A 20482-nucleotide genomic window follows, 5' to 3' on the forward strand; every position below is an offset into this window, starting at 1 on the left:
ATCAGGGCCTCAGAGGTTGTGGCGGCAGCACTGCATCACAGGGCGTGGTTGGAAGGTTCGAGAGGGTTCAAGAACGTTCGGGGCGTATCTATATAAGCGTTGCACAAAGCCCCTGAGAGGACTGCCGAGGGAGGACTTGCACGCACTGACCAACCAGGAGGAATCGTTGACGAGCAGGAGTTGCGAGCGTCAAAGAACTTTGAGAGATACGCGGGCGAAGAAAGACACGCATGAACCGGAATACGCGCTATTATAAAGTGATGCTCGGTTGAGCTGGAGGCCAAGCCGCGTGCAGTGCATTAAGTCACACGAGTGATAACGGCTGTGTAACCGCCGGCCGCGCTGAGGGATGCGTATTTGCCATTCTACCTCATCGGCTGCTTTTGTTCGGGAGACACGCTACGAGGTTCCTGCCACCTCCTGCTGCCATCTTCGCGGGACGTGCTGGGACCGTGGAGAGCCCGGATGGGGCCGTTCCTGGATGACCACGTCGACGCGTTTGGCTGGAACATCAACCCATCTGCAATTCCCTGTGTGAGTGTGACGGGCCCGAGTCTGGGCGATAAGATAAGACTGACTAAGTGCTGCTCTGTGTCTCTGCGTCCCGATCATTGTACATACGTGTGGGAATCATAATTAAACCTGTGTTCTTTCTTTTTCCATTCGATCGTTCCTGTGATTTCCTCATTGGCTAAGCGTGGTACGAATAGAACCGCTCGGATCGGGTTCCACTACCTAAACTGCATGGACCACGTGGTACTCAATCCGCTCGGCGTACCCAAACCACACGTGGCTCGTGCGAGGCTTGCTTCCTCGCTTCCGTGGTGGCGCAGGGATTTAGGTACAAGCGAGACTTGGTCCCGAAACCCTACTTTGCATTTTGCCCGGAAGAGGCATTTCAAGTCTCTGTTCCGCCAAGCCCAGAAAGAACAAGGGGATTAATCCCCCCTTGGTAAGGGGAAGGAGGGCGGTGGAGAACTGTAACATTTGGTAGTCAGGAGTAGCGATGTGGAACCCGGGACAAACATTTTGGACAAAATTTTGGACACCAAATTTACATATTGGCCATAACATTTGGTAGTCAGGAGTGGGGATTTGGAACCTGGGACAAAATTTTTGGACAAAATTTTGGACACCAATTGTACATATTGGCCATAACAATTGGTGTCCAGGAGTGGGATTTGGAACCCTAACCAATTTTTTTTGGATGAATTGGCCTCAAAATTACGAGTGACCGAAATTTAGTTTTTAAAATTCAAAATTTTAAATTTGTACCATAGCTAGTCAAGACAGTCGAATGCAGGTGGGGGTAGAAAATGAAAATTTATGACCCAGGAACCACATGAGGAGATGGTAGACGAAGAGGAAATTGATGAAGGCCCGGCAGCAGGGGTAGAAAATGGCGGCACCTCACACGTGGCGGCGAGAGCCGAGCCCGCGGCGCCAATGAATATGGACCTATTTATGGCACAAATGATGGCCTTTATGGTCAGGTCGGGTGAAGACAGGAAAGAGCTAAAGAATCAAATGAAAGAATTGGGGGACAAATCCACCCGGGAATTGGGAGAAATAAAAAAGGGGCTGGAAAACAAAATGGACGCCCAAGGTAACAAAACCACTCGGGAATTGGAAAAGATGAGGGTGGTGTCGGAAAAATAAATAAAAGAGATGGGGGAGGACATAAGATGCGGGTTGAGTGAGGAGGTCGCATTGGGACGCAACGGGGTGAAGCGATGTGAGGAGTGTGTGGAGAGCGAGCTTGGGCAGAGCGCAGCTAAGATGACTGAGGGTATAGAAATCGCGACACGGGGTGTAAAAGAGCCGACGGCCGCCGAATTGGACAGAAAAATTTCATGCGTGCCGGCGGTCGTCGAGGAAAAAGAAATTGCAGAAACAATTGGGGCCGAAGAGACGGCAGAGATAGAAAATGAATCACGGGAGAAGGAAATGGACTGCACACAAAGTTTGTGTTCACATCATGATGCCGGGCTTGCTAACCAAATGAAAAGTTTGCAGGTGCTGCTGGTGGAGAAAAAGGTCCCCAAGGTGAGATATAATGGCGGGAATGTGTTTGGCGCGAAAAGGGTTTTGGCGCGCTTGGGACATGGACGAAACCCGGGCGGTCGTGGAAGGTCCATTGTGCGGTGTACAAGGGTGACTGGTGTGCGTGTGAGAGTAAAGTGTGCACCGGAGCGCGAGTGTGTGCGAGAAAAGTGTGTTACAGAGTGTGAGGGAGAATGCACACCGGACTGTGTGCGGGAAGAGTGTGTAACGAAAGAGTGTGTAACGAAAGAGTGTGTGATAATGGAGTGTTCAAACGGCGAGAGTGCACCTGGGTAGTGTGCACCAGAGTGTGCTATAACAGAGTGCAAGAAAGAATGCACACCGGACCGTGTGCGGAAAGAGTATGCTGTAACAGAATGTAGGGAGTGTATGGGAGGCGCTGGGATGCCTCGGTGTGCGAGTGCGGAGTGGGTCGCGAGGTGTGGTGAGAACGTGGCTCAAGCATCGAGACAGACCGGGGTAGCGTTTAGCGCGACGGATAGCCGACGTGAGCCCTCGGTGAGTTGTTTGCAGCGGGGACCGGCGGGGATCGATGCCGCGGCGGTTTCACAAGGACCAACGTGCACGATTCGTGCCGGGCCCCACCCTGTATGGTTGGTGCCGCGCCGTGGCGGTAAAGGCGAATGGCAAGGTTCAAGGGGAGGTAGGAGAGTTCGGAGCCGCGCCCCCTAGCGGGTGCGATGCTCCAACCGTGGGCGGTTGGGCCATCGTGCTTGGGACTGCGAGGCCCCGCATAGGGATGGAGCTCTGAACCTCGGCCCATCCATGCCTCCTCCCCTGGATCGAAAATGCCGGACGTACCCAACCTACAGTAGACTAACCAACCGCATGGATCGCTCGGCCTTTCGAGGTCGAGCCATGACGATGTATTTCCACACGGAGAGGCTCAAGTGGAGTGGACGAATGAGAGGAGTGTACCCTACATGGGGGAATGTTAGCTTAACCATTCCTCACACGATCCGGGCCCATGAGCATTAGATTAGGGGGATGGCAGTGATAGGCACATGGGGGGCCAGTGATGGTTACCTCCATGGGGCACCGAAGATAGCCGAGGGAGGGCTCGGATAATTGTTAGGAAATTAGAGGACAGTAGCGACAAGATTTAAGTAGCGACATTTGTACTGTAGTGGGGACGTAGAGGTAGCTTAGGTGGATGTTAATGACGAAGGGAGTGCATAGTGTAATGGGATGACGGGGAAGCACGAGTCTTAGGGGAAAAGCAGATAGATAGATGATGCTGTGTGTGTGAGGAAATGTGTGAGTAAAATAAAAGGAATTGTGTTGGAAGTGTGTGAGCACAAAAGGAGTGTGAGATAAAAGGTGTGCGAATTTGGTGTGTGAGAATATTTGGTGTGTAATACTTGGTGTGGGAGTAAAAGGTGTGGAATGCATGGTGCGAAGGAGTGAATGGGGGGAGATGGACCCATTCACGGATGCCCGGGGTGGGTAGTTTAAAGCCAGGTAGTGGGCTTAGTTAAATTGTTTGGATATTGACACCTGTGGTGCAGGTAGTGGCAATGTAGTGCTTTGGAGGGTGCATGAGTCAGTGAAATCACTGGGCGTGTGGTTTAATTGGTGCGTATGGTTATTGGGGCACTCTGTCACTGGTAGTTTTTCGGCCAGGTGAGGCTGCAGGTAGGCTCTGGGAGCCAGTCAGAGTGGTTGTGAGTTGTTGAGTGGGGCCCGAGGATCCCAGGAGAGGACCCGGGTTGCCCAATGCCAAGGAGGGCATCAGAGGGGTAAAGAGCCAGGAGGGGCCTTCCCCAGTTTAGGTAGTCGTAGGAGCAGGTAAGCTCGAGTGGCGACTTCAGTGGCGGATGTGCGCAGGTAGTTGGACCTGCTAGTGGAGCCACATGACCCAGCCCCGAAATTGTGCAAAGGCACAGTGTGAAAAATTGGGGAGTGAGACCCAAATTCGGATGGCATTACAAGGTGGGCAATGGGAATTCGGTTTTTAGAAACACATAGTTTAAAGATGGCCGATTGGCAGGGTATGACCCCAGGTAGTTTAAAAGTTAATGTTACTGGAGTAGTTAGGAATTGAGGAATTCCCTTCGCGCCATCCACAGCCATGCACCAAGGAGGACGAAGCTCCGCACCAATACCAAGTGAACTGTTGAGTGAGTAAGACGCATCATGACGTAATGGGACATTGTGTTTGTTCCATTCCTTCCTTCCTGGGAGGGATTGGGAGGCGAATTTGGTTTAGAGGGGGATGTGGGAGACAAGACGTAGAGACGAATTTGTATTTGTAAATACCAGGAAGGGCTAGGGTAATGTAAGCTGACGTTGGGGGGTACGAACGGTTAGGGACGAGCTTGCTCTGCTCGCTCTTCCACGCCCCTCATGCTGCATTACCTTGTATTGCTGTGTAACTTTGTGCCATTTCCGCTTTGCTGGTCGTGCTTTGTCTCTCCCCCCACCCTAGGACCATTTTGGAGGTGGAACTGTGCAGCGCCATCGACTGTGCAGCATCCATGCTGCACTTTGCTAAATCTGTGCAGCTGAACTGCGCGGCTCTTTGCTGCCGTAACCTTTTCATTTGTTATAACTTTGCTGCACATGTGCAGCACCCTGCTGCCACAAACACTTTGCTACACATATTACACTTATGGACCACAAGTTTTGTGGCCTTACACTTCACCTGTGTAGCACTTTGCTGCAAATTCACCTTGCATCTTCGGACCACTTCTTTTGAGTGGCATTAATGTCACACAGTCGGACCACATAGGGTTGGCCCTGCTGGCAGAATACAATAAACACAGTTTTTGTGTATTTTTAATATTGTGTGCTAGGGACGAGAAGAATTGTAAGTTTATTTAGCCCTGAAGCGCAGGAATGGCCTGTATGCCGGTCCGGGGGCTTGCCGGTTTGATATGTGCACACAGAAGATGCAAGAAGCAAGCAGCAAAAATGTGATTTTTGAGTGTGTTTGTGTACTTTGCACTGCTTTCTCTCCCCTCCAATCTTCTTTCCAAAAAGGACAGGTCCTGGGTCATAGAACTGTAAATAAGGGGTAGGTTTAGTGCTTGTATATAAAAATGCTGCCCACCGGCTCTGTGTTTAGTTTGAAAACAATTCCGGATTCAGTTAATTGTGGGCGTGATTCTGTTAGCTACTCAACGTAGTAGGTGGGACATATTTAGTGTTTTAAAACTGTCGCATACACGGGTTAGAGTAAATGTTAGAGGGAACCACATCTATATGTCACATGTAAAAGTAAAAGTTAGTCCCAGATCTCTCTCAAAACCCGTCGTTCCAATTTTTGTAGGTTCGACTCGGGGACGAGTCTGACGAGGGAGAGGGGTTGTGTTGCGGTTTTGAGTTTTGCACAGTCAGTATAATAAAGGTTAAACTTTCCCCCTCAAAGTTAGTCACACAAGCAACATGTAGCCTCGCGATAGTATAGTTATCTCTTAGTATTTGTGAGCTTAGTCCTTTTCCTATGTTAGTTCTGCATTGAGTAGAGCAAGGAGAATAGGTCCTACTTCTACTGACTCTCCAGCCTCCCAAGCCTCATGCCCCTTTGCGCTGACTTTGGTTCATTTCTGGGCGAATTAACACGAGGCAAGTCTAGGAGGGTCGGGGTGGAGCCGAATGAGAGGCGGCAGAGGAGCTGACGGTAAGCACGAGCCGCCAATCAGGGGCTCAGAGGTTGTGGCGGCAGCACTGCATCACAGGGCGTGGTTGGAAGGTTCGAGAGGGTTCAAGAAGGTTCGGGACGTATTTATATAAGCGTTCCACAAAGCCCCCGAGAGGACTGCCCAGGGAGGACTCGCGCGCACTGACCAACCAGGAGGAATCGTTTACGAGCAGGAGTTGAGAGCATCAAAGAACTTAGAGAGATACGCGGGTGAAGAAAGACGTGCATGAACCGGATTTCACGCTATTATAAAGTGACGCTCAGTTGAGCTGGAGGCCGAGCCGCGTACAGTGCATTAAGTCCCGCGAGTGATAACGGCTGTATAACCGCCGGCCACGCTGAGAGATGCGTATTTGCCGTTCTACCTCATCGGCTGCTTTTGTTCGGGAAACACGCTACGAGGTTCCTGCCACCACCTGCTGCCATCTTCGCGGGACGTGCTGGGACCATGGAGAGCCGGACGGGGCCGTTCCTGGACGACCACGTCGACGCGTTTGGCTGGAACATCAACCCATCTGCAATTCCCTGTGTGAGTGTGATGGGCCCGAGTCTGGGCGATTAGATAAGACTGATTAAGTGCTGCTCTGTGTCTCTGCGTCCCGATCATTGTACATACGTGTGGGAATCATAATTAAACCTGTGTTCTTTCTTTTTCCATTCGATCGTTCCTGTGATTTCCTCATTGGCTAAGCATGGTACGAATAGAACCGCTCGAATCGGGTTCCACTACCTAAACTGCATGGACCACGTGGTACTCAATCCGCTCAGCATACCCAAACCACACGTGGCTCGTGCGAGGCTTGCTTCGTCGCTTCCGTGGTGGCGCAGGGATTTAGGTACAAGCAAGACTTGGTCCCGAAACCCTACTTTGCATTTTGCCCGGAAGAGGCGTTTCAAGTCTCGGTTCCGCCAAGCCCAGAAAGAACAAGGGGATTAATCCCCCCTTGGTAAGGGGAAGGAGGGCGGTGGAGAACTGTAACATTTGGTAGTCAGGAGTAGGGATTTGGAACCCGGGACAAACTTTTTGGACAAAACTTTGGACACCAAATTTACATATTGGCCATAACATTTGGTAGTCAGGAGTGGGGATTTGGAACCTGGGACAAAATTTTTGGACAAAATTTTGGACACCTATTGTACATATTGGCCATAACAATTGGTGTCCAGGAGTGGGATTTGGAACCCTAACCAAATTTTTTTGGACGAATTGGCCCCAAAATTACGAGCGACCGAAATTTAGTTTTTAAAATTCAAAATTTTAAATTCGTACCATAGCTAGTCAAGACGGTCGAATGCAGGTGGGGGTAGAAAATGAAAAATTTATGACCCAGGACCCACATGAGGAGATGGTAGACGAAGAGGAAATTGATGAAGGCCCGGCAGCAGGGGTAGAAAATGGCGGCGCCTCGCATGTGGCGGCGAGAGCCGAGCCCGCGGCACCAATGAATATGGACCTATTTATGGCACAAATGATGACCTTTATGGTCAGGTCGGGTGAAGACAGGAAAGAGCTAAAGAATCAAATGAAAGAATTGGGGGACAAATCCACCTGGGAATTGGGAGAAATAAAAAAGGGGCTGGAAAACAAAATGGACGCCCAAGGTAACAAAACCACTCGGGAATTGGAAAAGATGAGGGTGGTGTCGGAAAAATAAATAAAAGAGATGGGGGAGGACATAAGATGCGGGTTGAGCGAGGAGGTCGCATTGGGACGCAACGGGGTGAAGCGATGTGAGGAGTGTGTGGAGAGCGAGCTTGGGCAGAGCGCAGCTAAGATGACCAAGGGTATAGAAATCGCGACACGGGGTGTAAAAGAGCCGACGGCCGCCGAATTGGACAGAAAAATTTCATGCGCGCCGGCGGTCGTCGAGGAAAAATAAATTGCAGAAACAAATGGGGCCGAAGAGACGGCAGAGATAGAAAATGAATCACGGGAGAAGGAAATGGACTGCACACAAAGTTTGTGTTCACATCATGATGCCGGGCTTGCTAACCAAATGAAAAGTTTGCAGGTGCTGCTGGTGGAGAAAAAGGTCCCCAAGGTGAGATATAATGGCGGGAATGTGTTTGGCGCGAAAAGGGTTTTGGCGCGCTTGGGACATGGACGAAACTCGGGCGGTCGTGGAAGGTCCATTGTGCGGTGTACGAGGGTGACTGGTGTGCGTGTGAGAGTAAAGTGTGCACCCGAGCACGAGTGTGTGTGAGAAAAGTGTGTTACAGAGTGTGAGGGAGAATGCACACCGGACTGTGTGCGGGAAGAGTGTGTAACGAAAGAGTGTGTAACGAAAGAGTGTGTGCCAGGGTGTGCGCAAGGGTGTGTGATAATGGAGTGTTCAAACGGCGAGAGTGCACCTGGATAGTGTGCACTAGAGTGTGCTATAACAGAGTGCGAGAAAGAATGCACACCGGACCGTGTGCGGAAAGAGTATGCTGTAACAGAATGTAGGGAGTGTATGGGAGGCGCTGGGACGCCTCGGTGTGCGAGTGCGGAGTGGGTCGCGAGGTGTGGTGAGAACGCGGCTCAAGCATCGAGACAGACCGGGGTAGCGTTTAGCGCGACGGATAGCCGACGTGAGCCCTCGGTGAGTTGTTTGCGGCGGGGATTGATGCCGCGGCGGTTTCACAAGGACCAACGTGCACGATTCGTGCCGGCCCCCACCCTGTATGGTTGGTGCTGCGCCGTGGCGGTAAAGGCGAATGGCAAGGTTCAAGGGGAGGTAGGAGAGTTCGGAGCCGCGCCCCCTAGCGGGTGCGATGCTCCGACCGTGGGCGGTTGGGCCATCGTGCTTGGGACCGCGAGGCCCCACGTAGGGATGGAGCTCTGAACCTCGGCCCATCCATGCCTCCTCCCCATGATCGAAAATGCCGGACGGACCCAACCTACAGTAGACTAACCAACCGCATGGATCACTCGGCCTTTCGAGGTCGAGCCATGACGATGTATTTCCACACGGAGAGGCTCAAGTGGAGTGGACGAATGAGAGGAGTGGACCCTACATGGGGGAATGTTAGCTTAACCATTCCTCACACGATCCGGGCCCATGAGCATTAGATTAGGGGGATGGCAGTTATAGGCACATGGGGGGCCAATGATGGTTACCTCCATGGGGCACCGAAGATAGCCGAGGGAGGGCTCGGATAATTGTTAGGAAATTAGAGGACAGTAGCGACAAGATTTAAGTAGCGACATTTGTACTGTAGTGGGGACGTAGAGGTAGCTTAGGTGGATGTTAATGACGAAGGGAGTGCATAGTGTAATGGGATGACGGGGAAGCACGAGTCTTAGGGGAAAAGCAGATAGATAGATGATGCTGTGTGTGTGAGGAAATGTGTGAGTAAAATAAAAGGAATTGTGTTGGAAGTGTGTGAGCACAAAAGGAGTGTGAGATAAAAGGTGTGCGAATTTGGTGTGTGAGAATATTTGGTGTGTAATACTTGGTGTGGGAGTAAAAGGTGTGGAATGCATGGTGCGAAGGAGTGAATGGGGGGAGATGGACCCATTCACGGATGCCCGGGGTGGGTAGTTTAAAGCCAGGTCGTGGGCTTAGGTAAATTGTTTGGATATTGACACCTGTGGTGCAGGTAGTGGCAATGTAGTGCTTTGGAGGGTGCATGAGTCAGTGAAATCACTGGGCGTGTGGTTTAATTGGTGCGTATGGTTATTGGGGCACTCTGTCACTGGTAGTTTTTCGGCCAGGTGAGGCCGCAGGTAGGCTCTGGGAGCCAGTCAGAGTGGTTGTGAGTTGTTGAGTGGGGCCCGAAGATCCCAGGAGAGGACCCGGGTTGCCCAATGCCAAGGAGGGCATCAGAGGGGTAAAGAGCCAGGAGGGGCCTTCCCCAGTTTAGGTAGTCGTAGGAGCAGGTAAGCTCGGGTGGCGACTTCAGTGGCGGATGTGCGCAGGTAGTTGGACCTGCTAGTGGAGCCACACGACCCAGCCCCGAAATTGTGCAAAGGCACAGTGTGAAAAATTGGGGAGTGAGACCCAAATTCGGATAGCATTACAAGGTGGGCAATGGGAATTCGGTTTTTAGAAACACATAGTTTAAAGATGGCCGATTGGCAGGTATGACCCTGGGTAGTTTAAAAGTTAATGTTACTGGAGTAGTTAGGAATTGAGGAATTCCCTTCGCGCCATCCACAGCCATGCACCAAGGAGGACGAAGCTCCGCACCAATACCAGGTGAACTGTTGAGTGAGTAAGACGCATCATGACGTAATGGGACATTGTGTTTGTTCCATTCCTTCCTTCCTGGGAGGGATTGGGAGGCGAATTTGGTTTAGAGGGGGATATGGGAGACAAGACGTAGAGACGAATTTGTCTTTGTAAATACCAGGAAGGGCTAGGGTAATGTAAGCTGACGTTGGGGGGTACGAACGGTTAGGGACGAGCTTGCTCTGCTCGCCCTTCCGCGCCCCTCATGCTGCATTACCTTGTATTGCTGTGTACCTTTGTGCCATTTCCGCTTTGCTGGTCGTGCTTTGTCTCTCCCCCCACCCCAGGACCATTTTGGAGGTGGAACTGTACAGCACCATCGACTGTGCAGCATCCCTGCTGCACTTTGCTAAATCTGTGCAGCTGAACTGCGTGGCTCTTTGCTGCCATATCCTTTTCATTTGTTATAACTTTGCTGCACGTGTGCAGCACCCTGCTGCCACAAACACTTTGCTACACATATTACACTTATGGACCACAAGTTTTGTGGCCTTACACCTCACCTGTGTAGCACTTTGCTGCAAATTCACCTTGCATCTTCGGACCACTTCTTTTGAGTGGCATTAATGTCACGCAGTCGGACCACATAGGGTTGGCCCTGCTGGCAGAATACAATAAACACAGTTTTTGTGTATTTTTAATATTGTGTGCTCGGGACGAGAAGAATTGTAAGTTTATTTAGCCCTGAAGAGCAGGAATGGCCTGTATGCCAGTCCGGGGGCTTGCCGGTTTGATATGTGCACACAGAAGATGCAAGATGCAAGAAGCAAGCAGCAAAAATGTGATTTTTGAGTGTGTTTGTGTACTTTGCTGTGCTTTCTCTCCCCTCCAATCTTCTTTCCAAAAAGGACAGGTCCTGGGTCATAGAACTATAAATAAGGGGTAGGTTTTGTGCTTGTATATAAAAATGCTTCCCACCGGCTCTGTGTTTAGTTTGAAAACAATTCCGGATTCGGTTAATTGTGGGCGTGATTCTGTTAGTTAGCTACTCAACGCAGTAGGTGGGACATATTTAGTGTTTTAAAACTGTCGCATACACGGGTTAGAGAAAATGTTAGAGGGAACCACATCGATATGTCACATGTAAAAGTAAAAGTTAGTCCCAGATCTTTCTCAAAACCCGTCGTTCCAATTTTTGTAGGTTCGACTCGGGGACGAGTCTGACGAGGGAGAGGGGTAGTGTTGCGGTTTTGAGTTTTGCACAGTCAGTATAATAAAGGTTAAAATTTCCCCCTCAAAGTTAGTCACACAAGCAACATGTAGCCTCGCGATAGTATAGTTATCTCTTAGTATTTGTGAGCTTAGTCCTTTTCCTATGTTAGTTCTGCGTTGAGTAGAGCAAGGAGAAGAGGTCCTACTTCTACTGACTCTCCAGCCTCCCAAGCCTCATGCCCCTTTGCGCTGACTTTGGTTCATTTCTGGGCGAATTAACACGAGGCAAGTCTAGGAGGGTCGGAGCCGAATGAGAGGCGGCAGAGGAGCTGACGGTAAGCACGAGCCGCCAATCAGGGGCTCAGAGGTTGTGGCGGCAGCACTGCATCACAGGGCGTGGTTGGAAGGTTCGAGAGGGTTCAAGAAGGTTCGGGACATATTTATATAAGCGTTGCACAAAGCCCCCAAGAGGACTGCCCAGGGAGGACTCGCGCGCACTGACCAACCAGGAGGAATCGTTGACGAGCAGGAGTTGAGAGCGTCAAAGAACTTAGAGAGATACGCGGGCGAAGAAAGACGCGCATGAACCGGAATACACGCTATTATAAAGTGACACTCGGTTGAGCTGGAGGCCGAGCCGCGTACAGTGCATTAAGTCCCGCGAGTGATAACGGCTGTGTAACCACCGGCCGCGCTGAGAGATGCGTATTTGCCATTCTACCTCATCGGCTGCTTTTGTTTGGGAAACACGCAACAAGGTTCCTGCCACCACCTGCTGCCATCTTCGCGGGACGTGTTGGGACCGTGGAGAGCCGGACGGGGCCGTTCCTGGACGACCACGTCGACGCGTTTGGCTGGAACATCAACCCATCTGCAATTCCCTGTGTGAGTGTGACGGGCCCGAGTCTGGGAGATAAGATAAGACTGACTAAGTGCTGCTCTGTGTCTCTGCGTCCCGATCATTGTACATAAGTGTGGGAATCATAACTAAACCTGTGTTCTTCCTTTTTCCATTCGATCGTTCCTGTGATTTCCTCATTGGCTAAGTGTGGTACGAATAGAACTGCTCGAATCGGGTTCCACTACCTAAACTGAACGGTTACCACGTGGTACTCAATCCCCTCGGCGTACCCACACCACACGTGGCTCATGGGAGGCTTGCTTCCTCGCTTCCGTGGCGGCGCAGGGATTTAGATACGAGCGAGACTTGGTCCCGAAACCCGACTTTGTGTTTTGCCCGTGTGGAAGTATAAATCTTTACTTGTAATTAGTTATGAGATTGGTGAGTGAGCAGGTGGTTCAAAGAATGTCAGGAATGTACCTCGGAGCATGGAACCTGGGAGTCCTTTTGTTCACCTTGTCACGGCCCCGGGCTAACACACATTCCTAAGCCCTTACTATTGTTTAAACATCAGGATGCAAATGAAGGGTTGGAGGAACTCCCAGCAGGATGGGAAAGGATTAAAACTTGTGGAGGAGGGATTAACAGTCAGCGGAGGAAGGATTAAGACTTTTGTGTATTCGTGCGCTCATAAAACATGAACAGCTTCCTGGTAGATTTAGACTTTTCACCAGAATCTTTGCCCAACGGAACTGAACGAGTGTCCATGTGAACAGCGCTGCGCAGAGGACCGGCTGAAGAAGAAGAACCATCGACTTGAATTACCAATTCGTTTAGCTATTGTAGTTCCTTATTAATATTGAAACAAGTGATCTATTAATTATAATAAATCTTTACTTTGTAAAAAGCTGTTTCGTTCATTGGAGTCTCCTGAGTCTTCTCAACATTCTCCTACAATTTGGTGAAGCCCGTACGAGGATCAATTGGACATCGACAGGATCTTAAAAAGGTGAGCGTGGTTTCTTGTCGATTTTTCCATTATGATGTACGAACCTGTGTATAGCTATTGTGAATATATATGGAGGAGGTGGTGGGTGGGCGATTCCAAAATGCACAATTGGTGCACGAAAGCCCTGAAAAAATACAGATGAGACCCTTTTTGCTCGGTGCTGTGTATTTCACAAAGATCCATTTTGAGCTGGCTTTGGTGCTGTGTATTTCACAAAAGATCCATTTTGAGTTGGGCTGGGTGCTGTGTAGCCACAAAAAAACTATTTTTGAGCTGGACTCGGTTTTGTGGACACACAAAGAACCATTTCTGTATGATTAAGCCATTATAATTTATCGGCGACCTTGTAAAATATATGTAACGATTTTTAACGTTGTAACGTTGTCCGAAGTAGCGTCCTGCAGATGTCTGCTCGTTCCTTTTTGTTGAATTCCGTTGAATTCTCATTACGATGCGGAATGAAGTACGCTGGGTAGTGATCGAGTTCCTCAATTCAGGAATGGTGAATGGGCGAACAAAATCACGGATGGTACATCCACAACGATTTTTTATTCGAGTTTAATGATTTCTGTAAATACGTATTTTTCTGCGCTGTGTAATGAATGCGCCAGTTCGTCTGACACGCGCCACTGAGAAACGCACCACGAAGCGCGGGCTGCGCGAAGCGCGGGCTGTGAGACGCGCGTCGGTGTGTTTGCCTGCATTTCGCCTGTGTAATTAAGACTGCGTGTTTGAAAAGATTCGTGCGTGGTCGCACGAATACGCTGGTTATTAAAAGCCTTACTATGTACTAGGAGCAAATAGACTCATGAGTGCACCATGAGACGATTTGCTTCCGAGTCGTGTAAGGCCCGTACACTTGTTTATACTCGTACACTCGCTTGCACATGAGGTACGCTCGTACACTCGTTTACACTCGTTTTGCACTTGCTCAAGGCATGCGACTCGCTTGGCGTGCGAGAAGCGGCGGGAAATGGAGTTTTATATATATATATATATATATATATATATTTTCTCTCCTTCAACTTATGGTATCGCGACAAAACGGCTTATATCTTTGGAACGGCTAGTTGGATTTAGACAAATGAAACGAAATTGTGTAGGACAAAACCGTGGGTCCAAGGTAAGGGGGAAAAAATGGGGGAGGAGAGGGAAAAAAAAATTCCCGCCAAATTTTCCCGCCATTTTGGATAACACCTAAAACTCGTTCGGTCGACATATAAATTAATGACAGACAACGCCATCTGATGCCCGTTCAGAATTATTATGAAAGAGGGCGATTGGATGAAAATTGCATACCAATGCCCCCAGGGTAAAATCGAACATTTTTTACAAAAAAATCTGTCACAAGAACGCCTCCTCATTGTCCCTCATTCCCATTTCGGCTACCTGTGCTACTACCTGTCTCTTGCTCCTGCTCCTTCTCCCCCCCTCCCTCCCCTCGCTCTTCACACCTTCCCCCCTCCCTTCCGTTAGCTCCCGCCCTACCCCCCCTCTAGTTCCCATTGGCTGACGTTTTGCGGGAAGCAAAGCGTTTTGCGGGAAGCTTCCAGGAAGCAAAGCCAGTGCTATTGTTTTTGTGTTTTTCCTGTGCTTCCTGTGCTCACATTGCTGTGCTTTATTCCTGTGCTTTATTTATTTTCTTCCCTTGTGCCATTTTTCCTTCCTCCTTCTTCCTCCTCCATCCATCCTGCGTTATTCCTCCATCTTTCCCTCCACTCCTCTGTCCTCCCTGTGTTACCTACCTGTGTTACCTGTACCCCCCCTCCCTCCCTCCCTTGCTCCCTCCCTAACCCCCCCCCTCTCTCTCTCTCTCTCTCTCTTTTCTTCCTGTCTTCCCCTATCTCTTTCTTCATTTTGCACTTGAACTCACTTGGGTTGAGGCTCATATAAAACGACTGAAATGGGAAATCTATCTATAATTCCAGTAATCTCTGTTTGTACGTTTGTACGTTTGTTTGTCTGTGACCGCTGTTTCTCGACAACCACGGGTCCGATATACTTTTAACTTGCCAGGTATATTGCTGGGGACCCGAGGATGTGCCTTTTCAAGGTTTCATATTAATCGGACAATTACTTACCGAGCTATGTCCAAAAAACGATTCAACCAATCAGAGAGCAGCGAACTATCGCATGTGCCGAACGTGGCGGACACACTCTGCCTCGGATGGCACATTTGAGAGCGTATTCATTTATTTCACGTTTGCAAACTATGTTGGCGTTAAACTATGTTTTAAAACTAATAAAAACGAATTTGCGATTCATTCGCTTTCCTGCGCGTTTGTGCACGCGATGGCGATTTCTTTACCAAACTCCGGAAGCCGTTCGCTTTGGACCAAACCATTTCATGTAAATAGAGGGGGGGGGGGGATATAATTTTAGATATAGATATAGTACGGGCAATGCCCTAGTAACTATAAATTGTCAATGATTTTTGATTGCTTAGAATTTTTGGCTGAATATTTTGAGTGGATTTTCGAAATGGAAGTTGGACCAGACTGGAAAAAGGGGATATGCAGGTGGTCTTTTAATTGGGGTAAAAGTGAATTCTTAAAAAGGGAGCATTGACATACTTAAATGGAAATCACAAGATTGCAATAACGGGTGACTTTTGGTGATAGTGATAAATAGCGAATGACGCCTCTACCCTACCTTCTTACCCCCCTCCCCCCTCCCTTTGTCCTTACTCCCCCCCCCTCCCCTCTCTCCCCTTTCTTTTAGTTTTATTTTTACTTTTCACTCTTTCCGTTCATTTTTTGGTCATACAATGTTTTGAAGACATGTATGTCATGATATATGCAAACTGTTTATACAGGAAATGTTTGTGGTTCTTGTTTGTTGATTATGAGAGATGATTATGAAATTATGATGATTACAATGAATGATATCATAGGATTTCGATGCAGAATGATTGCACGGGCTTGGAAAAGAGCTTTCAAGCCCTATAGGATAAATTGTGTATTACAAGCAATTGAGTTCCAAAATTTTAGCATGATTGATTAAAAAAAAATTTTTGGTAAATTATGAATTGATCATCGTTTGTTCGTAGTACATTTCAGGAGTTTTACGAAATTTTGATTGCCAAGAGGTTTTGGGTACTATTGAAAATGAGACATTTTTCCCAATGAAGTTTCATATCTGCCATCAATTTTGGCTGTCTCACGAATGAAGGATGAGTTGCCTTTAGTGGTTGCAAAGTCGAATTTGTGTTAACCAGGCAAAATTGAGAAAAAAATATATGTCAGATATGACCCTAGTACAGAACAGTGATTCGTCAATTAACATGCGGTAGGGATCAGAGGTGACGACCGATGATCTTCGATCTCAGTCCATAGATAAATCTATCCTGACATCACTGGGGAAAGGGCTTATGCAGGGAGTCATCTAAAATGATTAATTTGATTTATTGATGAATATTGATAAATTAATTGAAATTGAATAATTGAATTGATTTAATTGAATAAATTGAATTGAATAAATTGATTGATTGAATGATGAAAATGCGGTCTCAAGAAAGAAGCTTTGATATCTTTGTGAGATATTATCAATGTGAAGACAACCTTGGAAAATTGAGCAAGGTGGTAAGTCTATATATAGATATATATGTGCGGTTACCATTGTGTGATTCCCCCTTCGACAGAACGGGATACCTGTGGAGTCACCCATTTCATACTGACCCATTTGGCTCATCTGCAATACCGATCTGTGAGATTGGGTTGTGCAAAAGCCACAGGTGAGAGAGATTCTCTGTAAATCACCGTTTGAACAGGTGGAGAGATCCTTCCTGGAAGTACGAGCGAAGCTTTAGAGGAACAAGCTACAACACATCCAACGCTACTTTGATAAAAGGTGGAACAAACCCCAGTAGATTTTATTTACAGTACATATAGTACAGGTGTGTACAGGTGCATTCCAAAGTGCAAGTCCAAATAGTTATCTGATACATTGAGTGAGTAAAGAGTGTTATTCACATACAGGCAAAATGGGAAATGGAGCCTGCAAGAATACGCAAGGACAACCAGAGATTCCACAAAAAGGTACTTGTACATATTATATGTACGACCGTTATGGTGCCGAAGCTATAAGGGAGGTCGAGAATTGGCATTTCTGGATAAAGGGACATGCTAAGGAGTTTCCAAGAGATGGTACATTTGAGCGAAGTCGATTGGAAAGATTAGGACAAAAATTGAAAGCCAGGAAGAGACAGAATCTAACGGTAGACTGGCTTGCATTCCATCTTTGGGATGGTGAATCCAGACAATGGGAACAGCAAGAACGGATAACGGACCTAGAACTTAAAATAAAAAGGATACAGGATACAGTGGAGGAGATAAATGCACAACTGCCCTCGAAAATAGGAATAAAAGTGACAGTTGTCCCATCTGATTCCCATTTGTCTCCCCAAAAAGAACAGTACAGATAATTTTCTTATGATCCAAGGGGAAATCAGAAATCTACTGACAGAAACCGATGTTTCAATTGTGGAGAGATGGGACATTGGAGAAGAAGATGTCCGTATGTCAACAGGAAGACAAGTTCATAGGGCAAACCAAGATCAAGGGTACCAGTGCTTACCGGTACCTCAGACAACGATTAGGCCTTCATTGCTGCAAATCCCAAATGATGATTGGCCTCAACAGATTAGATTACTGGACAAACATGAATAACTGTCGATGATTCTTGTGTCTGAAAAGTTTTCGGAGCAAGAATGATTCATTTTTTCTTTTTTCTTGTTAGCAAATGAATAATTAATTGATCAAATGCCGAAATTGGATCTTTTATTTTGGGCACAACAATTTTAAATTTACAAAGTTTGGAACAATTGCTTTGCAAAATTTTTGGAAACCAAGTGACAAGAGTTACATGAAGATCAGGTGGGAATTTCGGACTATTGTTTCGCATGATTGATAAGTCAGTGGTCGACTGACATGTAAATGGGTGTGTTGTCAAATTTGGATAAATTATTGTGGGACCTGAAAGGGTAATTTCAATGTGACATCATAGGGGTTCTAAGAATAAACTTTTTGGTCTATTTGTGTATTAGCATTTATAAAATTGAAGGACAAATTTTATGAAATTGAAATAAAATTAACACCCATCTTGATCTGTAAATAATGGTTCCAACGCAAACAAATATGCATAATGCATGTGTGTGTGTATTTTTGTGTGTCAATGTTAGTGTTTTTGTTTTGTTGTTTTTGTGTGTCAATCTTACAAGGTTGGTGATGCCGACAGTGTGCCTGTCTGGAAATGGATAGTTTTATGTGGATGGGATTGAATATCCAGAGAATCCGTAAAATAAAATAGAAATATAATTTGATTATGAAAATTATCTCTTTTGTCAAGGGAGATGGAATATAAAGATTTGATTTGCTGAGTTATGAGCAGCCATTCATTAATAGTAAAAATTGGGAGTAATCTTGGGATTCCATTTTGATAGAATTTATATGAGAATCAAAGCTATTTATGGATATGAGCTTCATAAAAAATGTGAGAGTACAAAATTAGTCAAATTTGGGAGAGGTCTTACACTGACTTCCCAGAATACATAATTTACACAGGGTAAAGGAATTAATTTATCGTAGTGGATTGTTAACAGCAGCCTGAAAATGTCCTGAGAGTGTGCATCCATGTAATCAGAAATCCCAGATTTGTTTTTACAAACAACATTTTGGTAGAGGTCTTATGTGGACGAGCACTTGCTTGGTAGATAAAAAAAGGTACTGCATGTTGGCAGCCACTTCGGTGGCCATTTAGACCGAACAAATTGGGAGAAACTGTAATTGAATATGTAATTTACAGATGAGTATTTGGGAAGAAAAAGGGAATTTATTGAGATGAGAGACATTTTTCGAAGTTTTATTAAAGTGTTATAATATGACATTTGGCAAGGCAAACTATTGGATGGGAAAATTAGATCTGGTTATAAAATGAATTTATTGACCCCTTGAAGTTAATTCTTCGAATCAATGTTTCACTGGCATTTTGAGTTCAAATTGGAAATAGTTTGGTAGAGCTTTGGTTAAAACCTTTGGTTGCGGTATTTTGGAACGAATTGATAAACCATAGGAGATTGATAAGAATAGGAACAAATATGGACCCAAAATAGAAAGTTGGATTCATGCCTCTCATTGCAAGCGAGCACATGGGGCTAAGGTGGACGGTCCCACAGAAAATGAGGCTGCACCAAGCCGCCCAGCAGAACATTCAGTGGCGGATAAATGATAGTCGTGATTTACATTCATTTGAATTACATTTTAACACCCCTTGCATTGATAAACATTGCATTTTCAACATGTAGTATTCCTACTTGCGATAGTGACATTTATTTGCCTACATGACATACAATTACCTACTGATATTAGTACAGCATGAGGGATAATGTATCACAACTACACTCATGATCAGGGGATTTAGTTCGACCCCGAGAGATAGGGGGATCAGGGTAAGGCAAATAATCAGATTTATGTTACATATTAAGGGATTTTCTTTATTTACCTTTTAGGAAGCTTGTTAGTTTGGTATATAATGTTGAATGTCATTGACATATAATTATGTTATAGGTATGAACATATACAAGGGGTAGCTCACATGTTTTCCAGATGGCTACAGGTGGGACAAGAGGGAGCAAGATACCACGATTATATAAAAGGGGGTGCCTTTGCATGGTTGGGAAACACATTTGGAGGAGTAGCAGCTAAGATACTCCAATACTTGTTTGTTGGTTTAGTAGTTATATTGGCAATTGTTTTAGTGGTGGCTTGCTTGAAAGCCTTAGTGACTGTGTGTTTGAATAAGGTAACCAACAACACTATGATAATGCATGAAGTGACAAATGAGGAAAGAAATGTGGAACCACAAGAGGAAGACTTTTATGGCGACATAAATACCGAGATTAAAAGAATGAATCAAGTGATGTTGCAAATGAATACAGTAGAGTTAAGATAAGGGCATAACAAAAATGTTGTGAATTGTGTCAACCGGTGAACTTCTATCATAGTGGGGCGGCATAGCTCAATATATATCCACAATCGTTCATTTTTGTGATAGAAGCACCAAATTCGGCAGATGTGTTGACAAATATATTGTTACAGATACGACTTTGATGGTATGGTGGGCCGAGCGGGATGGCCGCCGTATCCGTCCAAGTTACCCCGATTGCACCCGGGGTTGACTAATCGCGCTATGCTGGCTCAATAAGAAAAAGAAGACACCCGGCTGGATTACAATCACACAATACGACACCAGGGATACGGTTCTCAAAGGTTGTTATTACAATTGCGGAAGGTTTAGATTACAGGGACAAGAGGGAAACATAGGAAGGTGGGCACTTAAACACACTTATATTATCCCCGGACAGACGACAGGTAAACGCGGGACAAGGCTCACTCACACGGGGTTTGATGGCCAGGAAAGCGGGTAGCGATCGCTCCAGGTGCACCTGTGCTCAGGGCAGGATCACGTACGGTGGTGTCCAGAGATGCGTGAAGGTATCACAGCGCTTGTGGGTCGCGACTTTGGTCTCAAGCTGGGGAGGTCGCTCAGCGCTCGGGAGGGTG

The sequence above is a fragment of the Myxine glutinosa genome, chromosome 14 (assembly GCF_964187855.1).
Source record: "Myxine glutinosa chromosome 14, kmMyxGlut1.1, whole genome shotgun sequence".
Classification (NCBI taxonomy): Eukaryota; Metazoa; Chordata; class Myxini; order Myxiniformes; family Myxinidae; genus Myxine; species Myxine glutinosa.